Below are 22,404 nucleotides of genomic sequence, written 5' to 3' on the forward strand. Positions count from 1 at the left end.
GCCCGGCTAGCTCAGTCGGTAGAGCATGAGACTCTTAATCTCAGGGTCGTGGGTTCGAGCCCCACGTTGGGCGGCTCTGTTGGCGCTCTTTCTTCCCAACAGGTTGGCGGGCTCCAGCGTGCCCATTCTCCGCACAGGCTAAGTGGATTTTGCGAGCTCCGGAAACATCTTTCAAAACAGCCTGTTAGTACGTGCGATTCTAATCCCTAACCCTAACCCTTGCTTTTACAACCGTGATCCCGCGGCAGCAGATGCGCAATGTCTGTCTCTGTGGCGCAATCGGTTAGCGCGTTCGGCTGTTAACCGAAAGGTTGGTGGTTCGAGCCCACCCAGGGACGTGTGAAATGCCGGTGTTTTGCACGCGCGTCAGGTGTCCACTAGCGCCTATGCCATTCTTAGGGTTGCGAGGCACAGCTTTCTCAGGGCGTTTATCCTGTGCACCTTCAATAAGCTGGCTTCTTTTAAAAGAAGTCAGCGGCGGGTGTTTGGTGAACATTTTCACCAGCTCGAGTTTGCTGTGGCATGTGGATTCATTCTTTACTGATGATCTGTCTCTGGGGCTCATCTAGTTGACATGGTATCCGCTGACATTCGGCTGAAGGTGCTGATCCACCATCTGCTCTTGGTACGGACTGGATCCGGGGGACTGCAGTGACCATCTAATCGGAATACAGAATGGATATGGCGGCTACGGTGACCTCAGAATAAGAACAAACAGACTAATTTTAATGTAGATGCAAAAGTTCCATGTTGCCACAGTGTCAGATTGGAGAGGATCTGGTTTTCACAGTCTTGCGTCGATGGCCGTCTAGGTGAAGAGGTCTTCACTGATGATCTGTCTCTGGGGCTCATCCAGCTTGCTATCACCTTGTCGGATCACATCCACGTAGCTGCAAGAAAAGGTCACGACCGTCACCGGTATTCTATCGCAGAGGCAATGTTGTAGCTTGTGTGGTTTATCTGAGGTGTGATCATTGCTGGTTGTAAACTTTCCCCGATATCCCATCTGGATGATTTGAAATACAGTCAGCTTCTCAGTTTTTGCCGGTCTCTCTGGACGCTTCTTGAAAAACAAAGTTTTGCTTCGTTTTGTTAGAGTGGCTGGTTGTTGGTCCTCGTCAAAGAGGTGTCTACAGATCATAGCGTGCCGGAGCCAGAAGATTTGTTGTTTTTTCAATATGCTCTCAAGACTTCGCTGCAGGTATCATTAAACTACAGCACAATCACAGCTCACCGCTACCCATCGTAAACAGGTTGGGCCTGTCTGTTCTGGTGGGCTCTCAGTGGTGCTAAATCATCAAATGAAGAGGACGGGATTCAAACCCACACAAACCAAGGTGAGCCTAGCACAACGGATTAGCCTTGCATCGCCTTAAACACTCGACCACCCCGTCACTTTCCGTGGTCCTTTTATTTAACACTCCCGATTCAGACCATCGGCTCATTAGTAGAGCACTCAGTGAACTGAACTGAGTGTGTCAGATAAGGAAGACACAAAAAGCGCAGAGTGGGGTCCCCAGGACCGAGGATTACTGCTAAAGGAGCCGAACGACGAGGATGGGATTCGAACCCACGCGTGCAGAGCACAATGGATTAGCAGTCCATCGCCTTAACCACTCGGCCACCTCGTCATTTTACGTGACATTTTTTATTTAGCACTCCTGATTCAGATCATCAGTTCATTAGTAGAGAACTCAAAGAACTGAACTGAGTGTGTTAGATAAGGAGGACACACAAAAAGTTTAGCATGGGGTCCCCAGGACCCGGATTAAGGTCCAGTGCTAAAGGAACCGAACGACAAGAATGGATTCCAACCATTGCACAGAGCAAAATGGATTAGCAGTCCATCGCCTTAACCACTCGGCCACCCCGTCCCCTTGCTGACCGAGATAGGCCATGCTGCGGACCTTTTCAGCTGCTGCTGCCGTGCTTTCAGCTGGCTGTTTTGAGCACAGAGGGAATAGTGAATGAGCCGTCTTTTACACACCTCTAATCTGTTCCGTAGAAACACGGTGCAGCAACCCGTGGCAGGAGACTGTTTGTGCGGCAGTTTAAAGCTTGCTACCACCTTGTCGGTTCACATCCACGTAGGTGCAGAAAAAGGTCACGACCGTCGTCTGCATTCTTTCGCAGAGGCAATATTGTAGCCTATGAGGTTTGTCCGAGGCGCGATCATTGCTGGTTGAAAACTTTACCCAATACCCCGCCAGGATGACTTGAAATACAGTTATCTTTGGCAATTTTTGCTAGTCTCTCTGGAGGCTTAGAGTTTTGTTGAGAAATATAGCCTTGTTTCGTTTAGGGTTTTTTTTCCTCGCCAAAAAAACGGTCTGCTGATGATAGTGCGCCAGAGCCAGAAGGTTTGTTGTTTTGTCAATATGTTCTCAAGACAAGTATCGTTAAACTGCAACGCAATTACAGCTCACCGTTACCCATCGTAAACATGTTGGGCCTGTCTGGTCCGGTGGCCTCTCAGTGGCGCTAAAGCTTCGAATGCGTGTCGAGCACAATGTATTAGCCTACCACCGCCTTAACCACTGGACCACCTCGTCATCCGGCGGGGTTTCTTTATTTAACATTCCTGATTCATGTGCATGTGGATGCATTCTTCGTCTTTTGTTTCAGCCGCCGAGGGCCTGTTTTCCACTGAGGCCCTGCGCCAAACTCCCTATGAGACACAATCCAACGTTAGTAGTAACCTCCGATTACGGCCGAATGTGGATTCTGCTCGGACGACGGGGCACCGGTACATCCTTTGTAGCTTTAGCTTATTAGCCAAACGCTACACCAGTTTGCCATTTCCCATGAAATCATCCTTGATTTCCATAAGAAAGGTGCCCCAAATTGGTGGAAAATCACATCTCAACCATACGCTGTCCAAAGCATTAAACCGCCTTCACGCGGCAAAACAGAACATGTTGTTGGCCCGCACTGCTGGGTCAAACTGCGCTTCCCAAAAACAGATTGGGTCAAAACTGACAGAAGAAATCTCTAAGCCTGCTTTAAGCCCTACCCACGGGACGGGTTGACAGTCTCGCACAACGCGAGAGCCTCAGTTTCGCCTGTGTAATTTGGGGGCCAATGAAAACTGCATCCAACTAAAATTACAAACAAAATTTTAGGACTCTAATGATGTTTCAAATGTAACTTTTCTCATCTCTGTTGTTAGGTTGTAACCATCTCTGAGACTCAAAGTGTCAGAACTCGCCTAAGCTGGTTTTGCAAAATGGAGGTCAAGACTATACTTTCAGGGATCATTTCTATAGTTTCTAACTAGGAAATGTGTTTCAAAAGTGTAGTGTCTCCCAAACTACGATGATGAGCTTTGATACTCTTTTCTGAGCGTGAATCGGGTGTGGAGTAATGGTTTATTTCATATGCTCCACACCATTGATGAACGTTCTGTGTGGCATTTAAGCAGCATAGACGAAGAGAGTATGGTCAGAGTGGTCTCTGAAAAATGTAAATATCAGATTAAAAGTCTTATGAGTTGTTATGATTGAGATTTTTTTTTTTTTTTTACATTTTTGTTGGTGGGTGTCACCATCCTTGATATTCAGAATGTCAGGATAAGATGTCAGCTGGTTCTATCAACTTAAAGTTGCCATAAAATGCATTGAGAGAATATTTTAATTTGTTCTTTGATATCTGCATAGAAGGTATATGGCATAGGAAAGGGCAAACAATCTCCAGAAACGGTTTTACAGGACCATTTACAACCCTAGGATTTGTCCCTAGAATGAAATGCTCTGTTATTGCCTTTTTTGGAAGCTTCATGAATATTAATGAGCTCTGCTCCGATTGGCTGTTTCACAGAGCTGCTCATCTCTATAGCTGGCACATTGATAAAAATATTTATTTAATTAGGAGCTCTAGCGGCTTTTAATATGTGGTTTGTTGAATCTGCCGTTTTGTATCGCAGACATTTTAGTCTCATTACTGTGATCCATGTGCTCTGTGTAAAGTTATAATGCAGAGGGAGCGCTTCTTACCACACAAGTTCAGCTGCTTCTCGGTGATACTCTGGATCTGTAAATCATTCGCCATCATCAGCGCAGTTATTTCTCCATCATTCACCATCATCAGCACAGTCATCTCTCTGTTTATGTGGTAAGTGATATCTTTTGTACTGCAATGTAACAGGCTAGCGCTAGCATTAAGCTAACCGTGTCCCTTCAGTGGCTTGCCTTGTTTTACTGATGTACTGACGTTACCGATGATTGGGCGATGCAAATGTTGGAGGCGTAACTATTAACGATCCCGGGACTGTTGCGTAACAGTCGGTGTTATGTTGGAACTGACATATAAATCTAGTGTTTGCAAAAGACCACCGAAATATAGAAGATTTATCCTTATCCTTATATAGATTTATCCTTGATTTCCATAAGAAAGGTGCCCCAAATTGGTGGAAAATCACATCTCAACCATACGCTGACCAAAGCATTGAACCGCCTTCACGCGGCAAGACAGAACATGTTGTTGGCCCGCACTGCTGGGTCAAACTGCGCTTCCCAATAACAGATTGGGTCAAAACTGACAGAAGAAAACTCTAAGCCTGCTCTAAGCACTACCCACGGGACGGCTCGACAGTCTTGCACAACGCGAGAGCCTCCGTTTCGCCTGTGTCATTTGGGAGCCGATGAAAACTGCGTCCGACCCGGTGAAGGAGCCCACGACCAGCCCGGCTAGCTCAGTCGGTAGAGCATGAGACTCTTAATCTCAGGGTCGTGGGTTCGAGCCCCACGTTGGGCGGCTCTGTTGGCGCTCTTTCTTCCCAACAGGGTGGCGGGCTCCAGCGTGCCCATTCTCCGCACAGGCTAAGTGGATTTTGCGAGCTCCGGAAACATCTTTCAAAACAGCCTGTTAGTACGTGCGATTCTAATCCCTAACCCTAACCCTTGCTTTTACAACCGTGATCCCGCGGCAGCAGATGCGCAATGTCTGTCTCTGTGGCGCAATCGGTTAGCGCGTTCGGCTGTTAACCGAAAGGTTGGTGGTTCGAGCCCACCCAGGGACGTGTGAAATGCCGGTGTTTTGCACGCGCGTCAGGTGTCCACTAGCGCCTATGCCATTCTTAGGGTTGCGAGGCACAGCTTTCTCAGGGCGTTTATCCTGTGCACCTTCAATAAGCTGGCTTCTTTTAAAAGAAGTCAGCGGCGGGTGTTTGGTGAACATTTTCACCAGCTCGAGTTTGCTGTGGCATGTGGATTCATTCTTTACTGATGATCTGTCTCTGGGGCTCATCTAGTTGACATGGTATCCGCTGACATTCGGCTGAAGGTGCTGATCCACCATCTGCTCTTGGTACGGACTGGATCCGGGGGACTGCAGTGACCATCTAATCGGAATACAGAATGGATATGGCGGCTACGGTGACCTCAGAATAAGAACAAACAGACTAATTTTAATGTAGATGCAAAAGTTCCATGTTGCCACAGTGTCAGATTGGAGAGGATCTGGTTTTCACAGTCTTGCGTCGATGGCCGTCTAGGTGAAGAGGTCTTCACTGATGATCTGTCTCTGGGGCTCATCCAGCTTGCTATCACCTTGTCGGATCACATCCACGTAGCTGCAAGAAAAGGTCACGACCGTCACCGGTATTCTATCGCAGAGGCAATGTTGTAGCTTGTGTGGTTTATCTGAGGTGTGATCATTGCTGGTTGTAAACTTTCCCCGATATCCCATCTGGATGATTTGAAATACAGTCAGCTTCTCAGTTTTTGCCGGTCTCTCTGGACGCTTCTTGAAAAAAAAGTTTTGCTTCGTTTTGTTAGAGTGGCTGGTTGTTGGTCCTCGTCAAAGAGGTGTCTACAGATCATAGCGTGCCGGAGCCAGAAGATTTGTTGTTTTGTCAATATGCTCTCAAGACTTCGCTGCAGGTATCATTAACCCTCTGGGGTCTGAGGGTGTTTTGGGGCCCTGAAGAAGTTTTGACATGCCTTGACATTTGTGCTTTTTTCAGTATGTTAAAAACATATTAATATCCTAAATCTAAATACATTTTATTTAGCACAAATTGGACTACAAAAATATGTAAGCAACATGAATGTACATTTTTAAGTTTTTGAGAAAACAACGTTTATGCGTGCATATTGAAAAACTAAATTTTTGAAGTCACTGAAATAAGGCCATCTAACACATACAGAATATTTGTTCTCGGGACCTTCGAGAATTGGATGTGGTAGGCTTGGTTTTTTTCTACCAAATGATGTGAAAATCATCTAGTTCACTTGATTTCACAAAACAGTATATAGATTTAAATTTTTGAAGACACTTTTTGTTTAGAATGGCTGTATGCGAGAAGGCGTGAATGATCATGAATAATGCTGTGATTTACACCTGAGAAGACAAAGACCTGCATAATGAGCCGCATAATGAGCCATTCAGTCGGATGTTGACTGAGAGGAAACAACGGAAAGAATAAAGGCAAAATGAAAGGACAAAATAAATATATATTTAGTTTGAAGCATATTTTGAATATATTTAACTATCACACAAAATAACTTGAGATTCACTTGTGAGTGCAGTTAAACTTTTTATTAGGAACAAAAGTGATAAACAACACAGAAGTCAAGATGTCGAGGGTGCACTATCCAAATCACTCGTAGGAAACTTGAACACAGGAGAACGGGGAACAGCAGAAACTGCAAAGAAAACAAGTAGATGTGAGCAACACAATGATCTGACAAAGACAGAGCTAACATGGAGAAAACACATATACTACCAGCCAAACTTTATTATTAAAAGTTTTTTTTTTTTTTTTTTTTTAAGTGAGCAGTTTTTTACATAGTAAACCTATTTCACAAAATTAGATAATTATTTTTCTTTAAAAAAGTACATTTGACTGGTAGTGTATAGCATAGGCATATAACAGTTAGGTGCAAATAATACCAGTGCAAGATAAATACAGGTGTACGGTTTGTAATGAAGTAATACAGGAGAAACCATACATCTTCTACCTTTCATACATATTACTAAAAAAGAGAATATTAGTTTTTTATTTGAATTGGTTTATGTAAAAGTAAACATTTCAAGCTTTCTACACGTATATGTATTATGTTTGTGAGGCACGTAATCACTGAGATTTAGGTTGTTTCATTTATGTGTCTGTGAAAAGATATAACAGAGACAGTGAAGGCAGAGTTCGTGCCCTGTCTGTTTTCTTATTTTCATAAAATCACAGTGTATACAAATAAAAATATACTCTCTACAGTTTCGAATGATGTATTGGTTGTATTTGTACGATCAAAACTGACGGAGAATTTTACATTCTTTTCGGCGTTATTACAAAAGCGTTCCTCAGAACGCGCCGGCGCGTTTTTCGACCAAAGTTGAAACATCCTGTCATCATGAGACATTTAGATGCAGTGAAATGAAACATACTTTATAATGTTTCACTTGCTGTAGTCAGGAAATACAGTTGGCAAAAAGTCTTAACTGGTAAAATGTGTGCACATTCTGTCACAGTAACAACTAACAAGTATAAAAGAAAAAAAACTTACTTGTGTAAATATCTCCTCTGCTCGTTCACGCCATGTCTCATTTAATGTTCATCTTCTGAAGTAAGTTTTATTCCTGACAGCCCGTCTTCTTCCAGAAAGGACTAACTTGAAAGAATAGAAACTGCTTTCTCCTTTGTTTACTGTGATGTGGGCGTCTACTTTTGGCGCGGCGCCCTCACGTGGACGATTTGAATTTGAAAAGATAGAATCGCTCTTGGGCGTGATCTAATTAAAACTAATGAAGCAGACAAGAGAGACTGGACATTGTGTTGGTTTCATACGGATTACTTTATCACAGAATATTTTATTTCGATAAACATTACTTCATTTGAAAGTATAGATATCAAGCTTTCTCTACATATATTGCTTATGTCTCTGTATTGTGTATTGGCTGAGTTATAGTCTATTTTAATGACGCGTTTCTGAATGAAGATCACGGAGATCAACGCGACAGACAGCACACCCTTTTAGTTTTCTTTATTTTGTAAAATCACAATATTTTTTTGATTTTGTGAGTATATACAAATAAAAGTAGACCCTTTACAGATTCGATTGATGTACTGCTTTTATCTGTACAATCAGAAATGGCCGAGTAATTGAAGTTCCTTTTGGGAAACTGCCACAAAACGCGTATACGCGTGTTTGGACCCCAGGGGGTTAAACTACAGCACAATCACAGCTCACCGCTACCCATCGTAAACAGGTTGGGCCTGTCTGTTCTGGTGGGCTCTCAGTGGTGCTAAATCATCAAATGAAGAGGACGGGATTCAAACCCACACAAACCAAGGTGAGCCTAGCACAACGGATTAGCCTTGCATCGCCTTAACCACTCGACCACCCCGTCACTTTCCGTGGTCCTTTTATTTAACACTCCCGATTCAGACCATCGGCTCATTAGTAGAGCACTCAGTGAACTGAACTGAGTGTGTCAGATAAGAAAGACACAAAAAGCGCAGAGTGGGGTCCCCAGGACCGAGGATTACTGCTAAAGGAGCCGAACGACGAGGATGGGATTCGAACCCACGCGTGCAGAGCACAATGGATTAGCAGTCCATCGCCTTAACCACTCGGCCACCTCGTCATTTTAAGTGAAATTTTTTATTTAGCACTCCTGATTCAGATCATCAGTTCATTAGTAGAGAACTCAAAGAACTGAACTGAGTGTGTTAGATAAGGAGGACACACAAAAAGTTTAGCATGGGGTCCCTAGGACCAGGATTAAGGTCCAGTGCTAAAGGAACCGAACGACAAGAATGGATTCCAACCATTGCACAGAGCAAAATGGATTAGCAGTCCATCGCCTTAACCACTCGGCCACCCCGTCCCCTTGCTGACCGAGATAGGCCATGCTGCGGACCTTTTCAGCTGCTGCTGCCGTGCTTTCAGCTGGCTGTTTTGAGCACAGAGGGAATAGTGAATGAGCCGTCTTTTACACACCTCTAATCTGTTCCGTAGAAACACGGTTCAGCAACCCGTGGCAGGAGACTGTTTGTGCGGCAGTTTAAAGCTTGCTACCACCTTGTCGGTTCACATCCACGTAGGTGCAGAAAAAGGTCACGACCGTCGCCTGCATTCTTTCGCAGAGGCAATATTGTAGCCTATGAGGTTTGTCCGAGGCGCGATCATTGCTGGTTGAAAACTTTACCCAATACCCCGCCAGGATGACTTGAAATACAGTTATCTTTGGCAATTTTTGCTAGTCTCTCTGGAGGCTTAGAGTTTTGTTGAGAAATATAGCCTTGTTTCGTTTAGGGTTTTTTTTCCTCGCCAAAGAAACGGTCTGCTGATGATAGTGCGCCAGAGCCAGAAGGTTTGTTGTTTTGTCAATATGTTCTCAAGACAAGTATCGTTAAACTGCAACGCAATTACAGCTCACCGTTACCCATCGTAAACATGTTGGGCCTGTCTGGTCCGGTGGCCTCTCAGTGGCGCTAAAGCTTCGAATGCGTGTCGAGCACAATGTATTTGTTGTCTTGAAAATTCCCTTTTAGCTCTATTTCTTTTTCTCCAAACATCTATTAAGTTATATTTTTTAATCAGTTCAAATAATTCATTTCTTCCTCCATCCCTCCTAAACACCATACAATCACTAACATCTACTCTTTCTAATACAGTATTAAAATCACCCAACAAAAAAACATTTTGCCATCCTTCAATTAATACATTCAAATTCCTATAAAAAATTATCTTTTGTCCCTCTTCGTTTGGTGCATGTATGTTACATATTATTATTTCTTTATCCATCTTTATTAATTTTACTGCCATTATTCTCCCCTTCTTGTCAGAATATATTTCATTTATTTCTTTACTCACACCCCTTCTAATTAGTATTGCAACTCCCCTTTTTTTACTCTGATCATTGTTAAAGTAAATTTCTCCGTCCCAGATCTTTTTCATACCTTCCACAACCTCTTGATTCCAGAAAGTTTCTTGTAAACATAACACATCACAGTCCTTAATCAAACACACCAATCTCTGAAATTTCTCAGGTTTCGATAGTCCTCTTGCATTCAGAGATGCAATCCATAAAGAACTCATTAAAAGAAAGAGTTGAGTGTACAAACAACTACTCATCAATCTAATTCAGTTTCTCCTGACGCTACAAATGTGGAACCACTCATTTCAGCTCTTCTCTTTTCCATCATTTCATTACGCTCTTCTCTTCTTATTTTCTGTTTCTTAAGTACCTTTTCAATGTCTATAACACTTTTTACTCTTGTTTTTAAAACTTTGTTCAGTCTTTCCTTTATCTTGACTTCTGTTTCAATGCTCTTCTCCCCATTTCCTGTTTCTCTTACCTCATACTGCACTTTTGTTTCATTGTCCTCAGTTCTCTCTTTTCCATGTGTCTTTTGGTAGTCCACCTTGTTGTTCTCTTCAGGCTCCTTGTCCATCTCCATTTCACATGCTTTAGTCCCACTCCTTACTGCATTCTCCTCTAGGTTATACTCCTCCTCTTCTACATGAGTTTGTTTGTCATCTCCTCCTTCAGTCTGTTCTAATATTTGATTTGATGTTTCAGTTTGAGTGCCTCCCATCTCTTCCTGTATCTCCATATCCATTTCTTTATTTTCCTCATCGTCCGTCTCACATCTGCACCTTATCATTGCCCTGTTGCAGCCTTGGCACCGTGGAGCTGTACAGTCCCGCGCATAATGCCCCTGCTCCAGGCAATTCCTGCAGAGAAATTGAGGGCAGTCCTTTAGCTCATGCTCAGTACTTGTGCAGATCCTGCATGTTTTCCGTTGATTATCGTGGATTACTCTGAAATACTGAACTCCTTCCTCAGTCATAAATTTTGTTGTGTATGGTAAAGATGCCACCTCCTTTGGGAACTTTACTCTCAAAAAGCGTGTTCCATCTGCCACTATTGTTCCTGGGTGATATCTCCTTCTCACAGGAAGAATGGGAGTTACACCCCAACTGTTCAATTTTTGAATGATTTCCTCATCCTCTATGTAACTGGGCAAATTTAAAAAGGAGACCATTCTTTCCGTTGCACACAATTTTCTGATTTCACATATCTGACCATTTATCACAATTCCATCCAACATCACTTCACAGTCCATCTCATTTTCCATTGTCATTTCAAAGTCATTGTTTGTTTTCCTTCGAAGCCCAATAAGTTTGCCAATTCCCACTATATCTTCTACTGCTTTAATTATCATTATAATTGTTGTGCTTTCGGTGTCCATCACATTTAATGTAACTGTAGCTTCTTTCTTGTATTCTCTTTGATATTGTGTTTTTTTCTTTAATCTGTTTATCATTTGTTGACGTTGATTGTTAAAAGACTGATTTTGCTCACCTCCTTTTGTAAGTTCAGCAACTTTGTTTGTTTGCAGATCTCTCTTTCCTTCTAGTTCCATTGTTTTTGCTTGCTGTTTTCTCCTTGAAACAACCATAGCCCAAGTTTCATCAGTATTTTCTCCAGTATTTTCTTCTTGTATATTCCCTTCAACTGTTTTTGGATTCATTTCTTCATCACCGACCTCCTTCTCTTTCCATGATAGCATTCCTTTTCTTTTTTCCAGTAAATCCGCCATTTAATAAACTTCTTCCCCCAAACAGTATTAACTGTTTGGGGTTGAAGTGAAAAAACAAAAAAAAATAAACAAACAAAAAAACTCTTCAAAGCACAAAATAAAGTCGTAATATAAAACAAACAACAAGCAACGTGGAAGAGCCTATCTCTTCCTACTGCAGCCACTCACTTCCTGTCGCTCTCTAGCGCTCTCAGCGCGGTATGGCCGTAAGCGAGGGTTGCTCCAAAAAGTGGGCTATTTAAAGATCAGCCTCCGTAAAAGCCAGCATATTATATAAATATTGAAGAAAAGGCAAAAGCTTACAGCACCTGGTATTCCCTGGCGGTCTCCCATCCAAGTGTAACAATCGGCCTTATCAGCCGAGTTACAAGACTAAAATGGGGTCAGATTTAACTGTGAGAGATGACTGGTGGTTAAAAGAATGACACATAAAAGAAGATTGGTTTAAATAGATTTGGTGTATTTACAAGGTTCACATAAAAGACTTTAAAACAACACGATAAAACTAGTTAAACTCTGTTAAAAGAATACAGTTCATTTGTCCATACCCTAAAACAGTCCAAGAATCCCAGTGTGTTGATAAGTCCAATGTGAGTGTCCACCAGTGCCTGTACAATCCACAGAAAGTGTAATCCAAAGTTTGCAGGTGGTGAATGGAAAGGTGAGCTCTAAAATTAGCAACTCCTCAATCCTACAGTTTGGTGACTGTCCTTTGTTTGTCATGCTGCTCTCTTATACAGTTGTACTTCCTGCTTCCTGTCATGTGTCTAGTCACATGACAGGCCAACCATCCATTTATTAAAGACACACACACTTAAAATGTTAAGAGTAATAAAATGGCCTAAAAACATGTAAAACACTCAAACCTCTATAATACATTTAAATGATTGTAATAAATAGAGCGGCAAAACACGTCTTTCTAAAAGCCAGCATATTATATAAATAGTGAAGAAAAGGCAAAAGCTTACAGCACCTGGTATTCCCAGGCGGTCTCCCATCCAAGTACTAACCAGGCCCGATGCTGCTTAGCTTCCGAGATCAGACGAGATCGGGCGCTCTCAGCGCGGTATGGCCGTAAGCGAGGGCAGCTCCAAAAAGTGGGCTATTTAAAGATCAGCCTCCGTAAAAGCCAGCATATTATATAAATAGTGAAGAAAAGGCAAAAGCTTACAGCACCTGGTATTCCCAGGCGGTCTCCCATCCAAGTACTAACCAGGCCCGACGCTGCTTAGCTTCCGAGATCAGACGAGATCGGGCGCTCTTTTTTTTTTTTTTTTTCTTATTGAAAAATTAAAACAATACAGGTTACTGTACAATCATTGGTTTTGCTTCAAGAATTACAGAAACTCTCTGCATTTGATTAAAATACACAAATACATTCAATAAAAGTAATACATTCTATCAGGGTTCTAAAAAAGACATCTCCAGTCCCATGTCCTCCAAGACCTTTAAAACCCCTTGTGTAAAAGTTTTAGAAAAAACATTCGGCTTTTCTTCAGTTTTGAAATAATAAAACAAACATTGTACATATTTCTCAAGTTTTCTTTTAAAAACATACCACACATCCATTACATAATTCTCTTTCTTTGCCATTAACCTTCTTTCCCATATTGCACTCTTCATTAACATCACCAGTAAATTTATACATTTCTTGTTTTTACATTGCTTTTCAAATCCCAACATAAAAACTCTCAACCAATCAAAATTTTCATTCCCCTCTCCACTTAAATTTAAAATCATATTCTCACATTTCTTCCTAAAATCTTCTAATTTACTGCAATAGAAAAACAAGTGTAAGAAATTTTCATCCCCGTCTTTACACACTTTGCATACAACACTTTCTTCCATTCCGATCTTGTTTAAAATAACATCAGTAAAAACCACTTTGTGTCGTATAAAATACTCCAAGTTTTCCAATTTAGCTTGTACTAATTTGCCATTTATATTTCCCCAAATACCTTTTTCCTCTACATTGTCAAATTTTTTACACCAATATTCATTGGCAACAGGTTTCTTAAAAACAACATCTCTAAAAAAACAATAAAAATTCTTGACAGTGCATTCTTTCAAACCATACAAATTTTCTCCCACTCTCAAATATATATCTTTCTCTTGTTTCTCTTCTTCCATATTCTCTATTCTTTAGGTATAGCAGTCTTGAGCATTTCATACTTGGTTCTAATATCATGCCTATTAAAATCTTCCTTTGCTTCTTGCATTGCATCTACTATAAATTGTTCTGGTAAAAAACCTTCTTTGAATTCATACAACACATCCCTCACCTTAGTAATTCCCACCTCCCACCATTTCTTAAAAAATATTTCTCTTCCCTGGTTTAAAATGCGGTTGTTTTGGAACAAAGGCTGATTTAAAATGCTTTCTCTTCCTTGAAGGTTATAATGTACATTGGTTAAAATTTTGCCCCATGCTCTCAACAATTCTTTATAGAATTCCGGCATCCCTTCCATCATCCAATTTTTGGTCCTCATCCATAAAATGCTATCTCCCAGATTAAAATTGCTACACTTATTTAAAAAATATCCCATTGTTCTTTTCCATGCCACATTGTTCCCCACGTCTAAGTATTTTTTATCATTTTTACTCTTAAACTGTTTTTTCTTTGTTCTACATCCATTACTCCTAAACCTCCTTTATCCACTTGTCCTATTAGAGTGTTAAAAGCAATTCTTGATGGCTTCCCCTCCCATAAAAAACCTAAAAAGCATTTTTCAGCCTTCCTTCCATCCACATCGGCATTGAAGATGTATATAAAACATACCACAACTTTGAAACCATTAAAACATTCAAAACTAAAACCTTCCCTTTTATAGTTAAACCCATCCTTCTCCAAAAAATAAGTCTCCTTTCAATCTCTCCTAAAATATTCTCCCACATAGTTTCTTCTGCCTTCCTCTCATCCTTCCCCATTAGAACCCCCAGAATTTTTGTTTCCTTTGTTTCCTTAAAATTAAAATGCTCTGCTAGCTCTCCCACATTTCCTAATCTCATATACATTGTTTTGTCCTCATTTACTTTCGCTCCTGATGCTAAACAAAATGTTTGTACAATTTTCATTACCCTTTTTACATCCCCCACTTCTTTGACCATCAGTGTTGTGTCATCTGCATATTGAAAAATTTTATTTTCTTCACCCTCTATTTCTATTCCCTTTATTCTATCATCCTGCATTACTGCAAGGCCCAAAGGCTCAGCCACTAGAGAATATAGAAGTGCCGACAATGGGCATCCTTGCCTTATCGAACGTGTAATTCTAAAGCATGGTGTTAAAAATCCATTACATTTTACTTTTGTTATCGCCCCTTTATATAAAATCTTTATCCATTTGATAAAATTATCTCCTAAACCAAACCTTTTTAAAACATCAAATAAAAAACCATGTTCTACCCTATCGAAAGCCTTTTCAAAGTCTAAACTAATTAAAAACCCACATTTTCCTTTTTCTTTAATGTATCTTAAACTATCTTTTATACTGAATGTTGTATCAGCTATGTCTCTGCCCTTTACTCCATATGCCTGATTTGTTTTAATTAAACCTGGCATTACTTCTTTCAACCTATTTGCTAAAACCTTTGCTAAAATCTTAAGATCCGTATTTAACATTGTAATAGGCCTATAATTCTTTAATTCTGTTTTTTCCCCTCTTTTTTTTATATATTATCTTCATTAATCCCATTCCCATTCTCTGATTTAGTTCCCCTTTTTTAAAAATCTCACCATATATCTCTTTTAAAGTATCAGATAAAAAATCTTTAAAAACCATATAAAACTCATTCCCCAGACCATCGATACCTGGACTTTTGTTCCTATTTAATTCACTAATTGCCCTTTTTATTTCTTCCACTTTTATTTCTTCATCACACTCTTTTTTTTCTGTTCCATTTACAGTAGTTTTTTTTATTAGTTCCAATAATTCTAATTTCTCTTCTTCTTTGACCCCCTCTGCACTAAACAACTCTTCATAATACACTTTTATTTCTTTTAATATTTCTTCACTTGTAGTTACAATATCCCCATTTCTTCCCTTTATTCCTTTAATCATTCCTGCCCTCCCTCTAGTTTTCTCTAAGTCAAAGAAGAACTTTGTGCATTTCTCTCCTTCTACTGTATATTTTGCTTTACTTCTTATCTTTGCACCTTCGTATTTTTCCTCTTCTATTTCTTTTAACGCTCCTTCTAATTCTTTAATTTTTTGTATGTCATTCCCATTTCCCTCTAACTCTTCCTTCAATTTTTTCCTTATCCCTCTTTCCTTATTTCTTTTACTTTTTTGTTTCAATGTACAATATTTTATTGTGAACTTTTTGATTGAATACTTGACATTTTCCCACCAAATTCTTTTGTCTTCTGCATACATTATATTTTCTTTTTCTTTTTCTATTATCTCTTTTACTTCTAAGACATAGTTTTCCTCCCTTAAAATCTCTGTATTTAAAACCTACACCCCCGGCCCTCTTTCAATTTGGTTCCAATCCATTCCCATAGAAATCATTTTATGGTCACTTAAGCTTGTTTCTTCAAATTTAATTTGACCAATAAAACCTTCCATGTTTCTAGTACATAAAATCAAATCTATTCTCGTTTTACACATAAAGTCCCCTACCAATTGTCTTCTACTATATTCTTTTGTATTCTCATTTCTTTCCCTCCATACATCCACTATATCATGTTTCTCCATCAAACCTTTCAGCTCTCTCCTTCCTTTATCTGATTTAAAGACCATACCCTCCGCCATATCCAACTTGCTAAAAACTGTATTAAAGTCCCCCATCATAATTACTTCTTTATACTTATTTAAAAATTCTCCTAGCACATTAAAAAATTCCCCCTTTTCATTTTCTTCTGTTGGTGCATGGATGTTTACTAATAAAATGATTTTCCCTTCATACTCCATTTCCACCATCATACATTTTCCTTCTTCATCTTTGAAAATAGTTTTACATTTTATTCCACTATTCCCTTTTATTAAAAAAGCAATCCCTCTGCCTTGTTTTTTCACTCCATTGTTGTACAGAATATCCCCATCCCATCTTTTTCTTATATCAGCCATAACACTTTCTTTCCAATTAGTCTCTTGAAGTAAAATCATATCATTCTCTTTGCACATTTCTTTCACTTTTTCAAATTTCTTTGTATCTAAAAGTCCTCTCGCATTAAAAGTAACAATTCTTAAAAACATAAAAAAGGTAAGAGAATTTTTAAAACCAATCATTTTAGTCCGTTTCTTCCAGATCCCTTAATATTTCATACTTGTTTGCACTTTCAATCACATCTTCTTTTAATACCTTTTTCCTAGCAGTCTCTATATTAGGTTTTACCTTAATTGCTCTTCTTCTTTTAGTTGATGTTCTTTGTTTCTCCTTTTCGCATTCCTCATCATTCCCTTTTACCTCCATTTCTTCCTTATTCCTTTGAGCCCCGATTTCTCCTGTGTCCAAGACATTATGTAAGCTCTCAGTCAGTTCTGATTGTGTCCATAAATCGCTGTCCCGTTTCTCCTCTGTTGAATCCTTGTTTCCTTGTTCTCGTTCCATCTCATCCATAACTCTTTGTACATTGTCTGTGATTTCCATTTGTGTCCAAGCACCATCATCCTGTTGAGGTTGCATTGTCTGTTTGTCCTTTACGTTCTGCTGCTGTTCTGCATCCTTTCTCATAATTATCTCATTTGCCTGTGTATCTGTTGTTCCCTCCTCTCGCTGTTTGTTGTCTCGTCTATGCATCTGCACGCTTATTTGCTGACTTTCCTCCTCCATCCCTTCCTCCTCCTCTTCCTCACTTCCAATCCAACATTCACATTTATTTAAAAACTGTCTGCAATCCGGGCACTTTATCGCACTGCAGTCCCTCGCGAAGTGCCCCCTCTCCTCACATTTAAAACACTTAAAATCTGGACAGTCTTTCACCACATGTTCGGGGCTCATGCACAGCCTGCAGGTTTTAACCTGATGACTGTGCATCACCCTAAAATACTGTGGGCCCTCTGCTGTCTCTATTCTTGTGCTGTACGGGAGGGAGTCTACTTCCTTGGGGAACCTGGTTTTTACAATCCTTGTCCCATCTTCAATGTCTGTACCCGGATAGACTCTTCTTTTTATTGTTGAAAGGGGACAAACTCCCCAACCTTCCAATTTATCTAAAATTTCTTTGTCAGCAACATAAACGGGCAGATGCATAAACGAAACAACATAGTCTCTATTTTGCAGTCGTTTGACTTCACAGTTAATCCCTTTGATAGTCAATCCATCTGTTAATAATTCAGCATCTTCTTCCCGTTCGAGCGTTACCTCATATTCCTTTGTCTGTTTTGGTCTCACCGCCAGAATCCTTCCATCTCCGATCCGCTCTGTCACCGCTTTTATTACATCAATCGCCCTCGCCTCCATTGCTTGTCCTATTTCCACAGTAACTGTTGCTTCTTTCAAATAAATTCTTTTCCGGTTCTCTTTCCTTGCATCCTTCTCTGATTCTTTTCCATCTCGTTGTCGTTTACCCAGTCCGCTGTCACTCGCCCTCTGTCGTCCGTCCGCCATTGCCAGGTCTGTTTCCGTAGATCCGTCCATTGTTAACAAAAGACAAAGAAAGTAAAAAAAACGGGGGGAAAAAAACACAAAAAAACAAACAAAACAAAAACGCAAATAAATTCCTCCCAAACAGCCCAGGCTGCTGGGAGGAAAACTTTAACCAAAAAAAAGGCTACACTTATGAAATAAACAGTAAATTAACACAAAATCAGAGTCAAACAAACAAAAGTAGAGGAGAGCCTTCCTCTCCCAACTGCTGCCAACCACTTCCTGTTGCTCTCTAGCGCCTCAGGTGGGGGTATGGCCGTAAGCGAAGGCTGCTCCAAAAAGTGGGCTATTTAAAGATCAGCCTCCGTAAAAGCCAGCATATTATATAAATAGTGAAGAAAAGGCAAAAGCTTACAGCACCTGGTATTCCCAGGCGGTCTCCCATCCAAGTACTAACCAGGCCCGACGCAGCTTAGCTTCCGAGATCAGACGAGATCGGGCGCTCTCAGCGCGGTATGGCCGTAAGGGAGGGTTGCTCCAAAAAGTGGGCTATTTAAAGATCAGCCTCCGTAAAAGCCAGCATATTATATAAATATTGAAGAAAAGGCAAAAGCTTACAGCACCTGGTATTCCCAGGCGGTCTCCCATCCAAGTACTAACAAGGCCCGACGCTGCTTTGCTTCCGAGATCAGACGAGATCGGGCGCACTCAGCGCAGTATGGCCGTAAGCGAGGACTGCTCCAAAAAGTGGGTTATTTATAGATCAGCCTCCGTAAAAGCCATCATATTATATAAATAGTGAAGAAAAGGCAAAAGCTTACAGCACCTGGTATTCCCAGGCGGTCTCCCATCCAGAGTTACAACATTAAAATGGGGTCAGAATTAACTGTGAGAGATGACTAGTGGTTAAAAGAATGAGACATAAAAGAAGATTGGTTTAAATAGATTTGGTTTTTATACAAGGTTCACATAAAATACTTTAAAACAACACGATAAAACTAGGTAAATGCTGTTAAAAGAATACAGTTCATTTGTCCATACCCTAAAAACAGTCCAAGAATCCCAGTGTGTTGATAAGTCCAATGTGAGTGTCCACCATTGTATATACAATCCACAGAAAGTGTAATCCAAAGTTTGCAGGTGGTGAATGGAAAGGTGAGCTCTAAAATTAGCAAACTCCTTAATCCAACAGTTTGGTGACTGTCCTTTGTTTGTCATGCTGCTCTCTTATACAGTTGTACTTCCTGCTTCCTGTCATGTGTCTAGTCACATGGCAGGCCAACCATCCATTTATTTAAGACACACACTTAAAATGTTAAGAGCAATAAAATGGCCTAAAAAAACATGTAAAACACTTAACACTCTATAATACATTTAAATGATTGTAATAAATAGAGCGGTAAAACACGTCTTTCTAAAAGCCAGCATATTATATAAATAGTGAAGAAAAGGCAAAAGCTTACAGCACCTGGTATTCCCAGGCGGTCTCCCATCCAGAGTTACAAGATTAAAATGGGGTCAGATTTAACTGTGAGAGATGACTAGTGGTTAAAAGAATGAGACATAAAAGAAGATTGGATTAAATAGATTTGGTTTATATACAAGGTTCACATAAAAGACTTTAAAACAACACGATAAAACTAGGTAAATGCTGTTAAAAGAATACAGTTCATTTGTCCATACCCTAAAAACAGTCCAAGAATCCCAGTGTGTTGATAAGTCCAATGTGAGTGTCCACCATTGTATATACAATCCACAGAAAGTGTAATCCAAAGTTTGCAGGTGGTGAATGGAAAGGTGAGCTCTAAAATTAGCAACTCCTTAATCCAACAGTTTGGTGACTTTTTTTGTCATGCTGCTCTCTTATACAGTTGTACTTCCTGCTTCCTGTCATGTGTCTAGTCACATGGCAGGCCAACCATCCATTTATTAAAGACACACACACACTTAAAATGTTAAGAGTAATAAAATGGCCTAAAAAACATGTAAAACACTTAACACTCTATAATACATTTAAATGATTGTAATAAATAGAGCGGTAAAACACGTCTTTCTAAAAGCCAGCATATTATATAAATAGTGAAGAAAAGGCAAAAGCTTACAGCACCTGGTATTCCCAGGCGGTCTCCCATCCAGAGTTACAAGATTAAAATGGGGTCAGATTTAACTGTGAGAGATGACTAGTGGTTAAAAGAATGAGACATAAAAGAAGATTGGTTTAAATAGATTTGGTTTATATACAAGGTTCACATAAAAGACTTTAAAACAACACGATAAAACTAGGTAAATGCTGTTAAAAGAATACAGTTCATTTGTCCATACCCTAAAAACAGTCCAAGAATCCTAGTGTGTTGATAAGTCCAATGTGAGTGTCCACCATTGTATATACAATCCACAGAAAGTGTAATCCAAAGTTTGCAGGTGGTGAATGGAAAGGTGAGCTCTAAAATTAGCAAACTCCTTAATCCAACAGTTTGGTGACTGTCCTTTGTTTGTCATGCTGCTCTCTTATACAGTTGTACTTCCTGCTTCCTGTCATGTGTCTAGTCACATGGCAGGCCAACCATCCATTTATTTAAGACACACACACACTTAAAATGTTAAGAGCAATAAAATGGCCTAAAAAAACATGTAAAACACTTAACACTCTATAATACATTTAAATGATTGTAATAAATAGAGCGGTAAAACACGTCTTTCTAAAAGCCAGCATATTATATAAATAGTGAAGAAAAGGCAAAAGCTTACAGCACCTGGTATTCCCAGGCGGTCTCCCATCCAAGTACTAACCAGGCCCGACGCTGCTTTGCTTCCGAGATCAGACGAGATTGGGCGGTCTCAGCGCGGTATGGCCGTAAGCGAGGGCTGCTCCAAAAAGTGGCCTATTTAAAGATCAGCCTCCGTAAAAGCCAGCATATTATATAAATAGTGAAGAAAAGGCAAAAGCTTACAGCACCTGGTATTCCCAGGCGGTCTCCCATCTAAGTACTAACCAGGCCCGACGCTGCTTTGCTTCCGAGATCAGACGAGATCGGGCGCTCTCAGCGCAGTATGGCCGTAAGCGAGTACTGCTCCAAAAAGTGGGCTATTTATAGATCAGCCTCCGTAAAAGCCATCATATTATATAAATAGTGAAGAAAAGGCAAAAGCTTACAGCACCTGGTATTCCCAGGCGGTCTCCCATCCAAGTACTAACCAGGCCCGACGCTGCTTTGCTTCCGAGATCAGACGAGATCGGGCGCACTCAGCGCAGTATGGCCGTAAGCGAGGACTGCTCCAAAAAGTGGGTTATTTATAGATCAGCCTCCGTAAAAGCCATCATATTATATAAATAGTGAAGAAAAGGCAAAAGCTTACAGCACCTGGTATTCCCAGGCGGTCTCCCATCCAGAGTTACAACATTAAAATGGGGTCAGAATTAACTGTGAGAGATGACTAGTGGTTAAAAGAATGAGACATAAAAGAAGATTGGTTTAAATAGATTTGGTTTTTATACAAGGTTCACATAAAAGACTTTAAAACAACACGATAAAACTAGGTAAATGCTGTTAAAAGAATACAGTTCATTTGTCCATACCCTAAAAACAGTCCAAGAATCCCAGTGTGTTGATAAGTCCAATGTGAGTGTCCACCATTGTATATACAATCCACAGAAAGTGTAATCCAAAGTTTGCAGGTGGTGAATGGAAAGGTGAGCTCTAAAATTAGCAAACTCCTTAATCCAACAGTTTGGTGACTGTCCTTTGTTTGTCATGCTGCTCTCTTATACAGTTGTACTTCCTGCTTCCTGTCATGTGTCTAGTCACATGGCAGGCCAACCATCCATTTATTTAAGACACACACACACTTAAAATGTTAAGAGCAATAAAATGGCCTAAAAAAACATGTAAAACACTTAACACTCTATAATACATTTAAATGATTGTAATAAATAGAGCGGTAAAACACGTCTTTCTAAAAGCCAGCATATTATATAAATAGTGAAGAAAAGGCAAAAGCTTACAGCACCTGGTATTCCCAGGCGGTCTCCCATCCAGAGTTACAAGATTAAAATGGGGTCAGATTTAACTGTGAGAGATGACTAGTGGTTAAAAGAATGAGACATAAAAGAAGATTGGATTAAATAGATTTGGTTTATATACAAGGTTCACATAAAAGACTTTAAAACAACACGATAAAACTAGGTAAATGCTGTTAAAAGAATACAGTTCATTTGTCCATACCCTAAAAACAGTCCAAGAATCCCAGTGTGTTGATAAGTCCAATGTGAGTGTCCACCATTGTATATACAATCCACAGAAAGTGTAATCCAAAGTTTGCAGGTGG

The 22,404-nt window shown here is 40.1% G+C and overlaps 17 non-coding genes across 17 annotated transcripts; 9 read left to right on the plus strand and 8 right to left on the minus strand.

Moving 5' to 3' along the window:
• Positions 1-73, plus strand: trnak-cuu (transfer RNA lysine (anticodon CUU)). Its single transcript has one exon. It is a non-coding gene; the product is annotated as a tRNA-Lys (tRNA).
• Positions 74-264: 191 nt separating this feature from the next.
• Positions 265-338, plus strand: trnan-guu (transfer RNA asparagine (anticodon GUU)). Its single transcript has one exon. It is a non-coding gene; the product is annotated as a tRNA-Asn (tRNA).
• A 582-nt stretch (positions 339-920) lies between these two features.
• LOC141307948 (U4 spliceosomal RNA) lies at positions 921-1,059 on the plus strand. Its single transcript, XR_012346873.1, has one exon. It is a non-coding gene; the product is annotated as a U4 spliceosomal RNA (small nuclear RNA).
• Positions 1,060-1,549: 490 nt separating this feature from the next.
• Positions 1,550-1,631, minus strand: trnas-gcu (transfer RNA serine (anticodon GCU)). The gene has a single exon. It is a non-coding gene; the product is annotated as a tRNA-Ser (tRNA).
• Positions 1,632-2,121: 490 nt separating this feature from the next.
• Positions 2,122-2,262, plus strand: LOC141307906 (U4 spliceosomal RNA). Its single transcript, XR_012346831.1, has one exon. It is a non-coding gene; the product is annotated as a U4 spliceosomal RNA (small nuclear RNA).
• Positions 2,263-3,235: 973 nt separating this feature from the next.
• Positions 3,236-3,451, plus strand: LOC141307784 (small nucleolar RNA U3). Its single transcript, XR_012346710.1, has one exon. It is a non-coding gene; the product is annotated as a small nucleolar RNA U3 (small nucleolar RNA).
• Positions 3,452-4,679: 1,228 nt separating this feature from the next.
• Positions 4,680-4,752, plus strand: trnak-cuu (transfer RNA lysine (anticodon CUU)). The gene has a single exon. It is a non-coding gene; the product is annotated as a tRNA-Lys (tRNA).
• Positions 4,753-4,943: 191 nt separating this feature from the next.
• On the plus strand, positions 4,944-5,017 carry trnan-guu (transfer RNA asparagine (anticodon GUU)). Its single transcript has one exon. It is a non-coding gene; the product is annotated as a tRNA-Asn (tRNA).
• Positions 5,018-5,599: 582 nt separating this feature from the next.
• Positions 5,600-5,738, plus strand: LOC141307939 (U4 spliceosomal RNA). The gene has a single exon (XR_012346863.1). It is a non-coding gene; the product is annotated as a U4 spliceosomal RNA (small nuclear RNA).
• A 2,763-nt stretch (positions 5,739-8,501) lies between these two features.
• Positions 8,502-8,583, minus strand: trnas-gcu (transfer RNA serine (anticodon GCU)). Its single transcript has one exon. It is a non-coding gene; the product is annotated as a tRNA-Ser (tRNA).
• Positions 8,584-9,073: 490 nt separating this feature from the next.
• Positions 9,074-9,214, plus strand: LOC141307908 (U4 spliceosomal RNA). The gene has a single exon (XR_012346833.1). It is a non-coding gene; the product is annotated as a U4 spliceosomal RNA (small nuclear RNA).
• A 3,295-nt stretch (positions 9,215-12,509) lies between these two features.
• Positions 12,510-12,628, minus strand: LOC141306517 (5S ribosomal RNA). Its single transcript, XR_012345476.1, has one exon. It is a non-coding gene; the product is annotated as a 5S ribosomal RNA (ribosomal RNA).
• Positions 12,629-18,486: 5,858 nt separating this feature from the next.
• On the minus strand, positions 18,487-18,605 carry LOC141307179 (5S ribosomal RNA). Its single transcript, XR_012346133.1, has one exon. It is a non-coding gene; the product is annotated as a 5S ribosomal RNA (ribosomal RNA).
• Positions 18,606-18,689: 84 nt separating this feature from the next.
• LOC141307626 (5S ribosomal RNA) lies at positions 18,690-18,808 on the minus strand. Its single transcript, XR_012346579.1, has one exon. It is a non-coding gene; the product is annotated as a 5S ribosomal RNA (ribosomal RNA).
• Positions 18,809-20,819: 2,011 nt separating this feature from the next.
• Positions 20,820-20,938, minus strand: LOC141307537 (5S ribosomal RNA). Its single transcript, XR_012346490.1, has one exon. It is a non-coding gene; the product is annotated as a 5S ribosomal RNA (ribosomal RNA).
• An 84-nt stretch (positions 20,939-21,022) lies between these two features.
• LOC141306911 (5S ribosomal RNA) lies at positions 21,023-21,141 on the minus strand. Its single transcript, XR_012345867.1, has one exon. It is a non-coding gene; the product is annotated as a 5S ribosomal RNA (ribosomal RNA).
• Positions 21,142-21,225: 84 nt separating this feature from the next.
• Positions 21,226-21,344, minus strand: LOC141306804 (5S ribosomal RNA). Its single transcript, XR_012345761.1, has one exon. It is a non-coding gene; the product is annotated as a 5S ribosomal RNA (ribosomal RNA).
• Between the last annotated feature and the right edge of the window lie 1,060 nt (positions 21,345-22,404).

The sequence above is a fragment of the Garra rufa genome, unplaced genomic scaffold (genome assembly GCF_049309525.1).
Source record: "Garra rufa unplaced genomic scaffold, GarRuf1.0 hap1_unplaced_002, whole genome shotgun sequence".
Classification (NCBI taxonomy): domain Eukaryota; kingdom Metazoa; phylum Chordata; class Actinopteri; order Cypriniformes; family Cyprinidae; genus Garra; species Garra rufa.